Source organism: Penaeus monodon, chromosome 21 (genome assembly GCF_015228065.2).
Source record: "Penaeus monodon isolate SGIC_2016 chromosome 21, NSTDA_Pmon_1, whole genome shotgun sequence".
Classification (NCBI taxonomy): domain Eukaryota; kingdom Metazoa; phylum Arthropoda; class Malacostraca; order Decapoda; family Penaeidae; genus Penaeus; species Penaeus monodon.
Window position 1 is genome coordinate 4060416 of NC_051406.1, and position 1057 is coordinate 4061472.

Here is a 1057-nt window from a genome sequence, read left to right on the forward strand (position 1 = left end):
AATCACAATTTTCTTGTTTGAGTTGTGTCACAATTTTGTATTTCGCGATCATTTTGTTGTGGCTTTACCTTTAAACAAAAGGAGTTATTCTCATTTATACTCTACGTGTTCATGATGTAATGATTTTATCTACAGGGTGTATTATAAAGCTATTTTATATCACGTTATTTTTATCTCATTGTTTATTATTATCAGCATTATCATTTTTTGTAGTTTTGTTGTTTTACTATTACTCATTACGCATCATGTAACTTTTTTCTAGTAGTAAACAACATGGCTTTTTCAGTATAGGATAGTTTGCCTCTTTTAGCCACAGTGACTGTTATAGCGTCTCCCACTCTTGCTACCGACATTGTCGAACTCGGACACCGCGAAAGTGATAATTCTCTTGATATTCTTGATACATTAGACTATCCCTTATGCAGCTGTATGGTCAAAATCCACCTGCTTCACTTCATATGGCTCTTAGTGCAAGTCACATTATCCAACAATAAAATTATCATTGATTTTATACAATGAATTCAAATAGAGTTCCTGAATATATAGTGCATAAACAGTACTAATGATACAATAAATACAATAAAGTATTTATTTATGCAAATATTTCTCGTAAAAATTTCTTTTTTTTTCTCCTAATAGGCAGTACTGTCAGAAAAGAGTCTGTATTTCAGAGAAGTTTTACAAAAAAAAAACCTTACCAACACCCAATTATTATCATGCCTCCGATGTGCAATTCAGGGGGTCTTGAGCAAACATCAGCTACATATACAAGTAAGTTAATTTAATAGTATTTTTCAAGCTCATTGGGGAAATTTCACTTTACACATCTTTCCCTTGCTCTCGCTTTCTTTTTCCCCACATTCGCGCTCTCTCTCTTTCTCTCGCTTTCTTTTTCCCCTCATTTCGCTCTCTCTCTCTTTCTCGCTCTCCTTTTCCCCTCATTTCGCTCTCTCTCTCTCTTTCTCTCGCTCTCCTTTCTTTTCCTTTTTTTTTTTCATTCCATCTTCCCCTTTTACTCCCCTTTTTAAAAATTTCCCCTCTCCCTTCCCCCTTCTGC

The 1057-nt window shown here is 34.5% G+C and overlaps 1 pseudogene; it reads left to right on the top strand.

Moving 5' to 3' along the window:
* Positions 1-494, top strand: part of LOC119586760 — a 19318-nt pseudogene extending 18824 nt beyond the window's left edge.
* The last annotated feature ends 563 nt before the right edge of the window (positions 495-1057 follow it).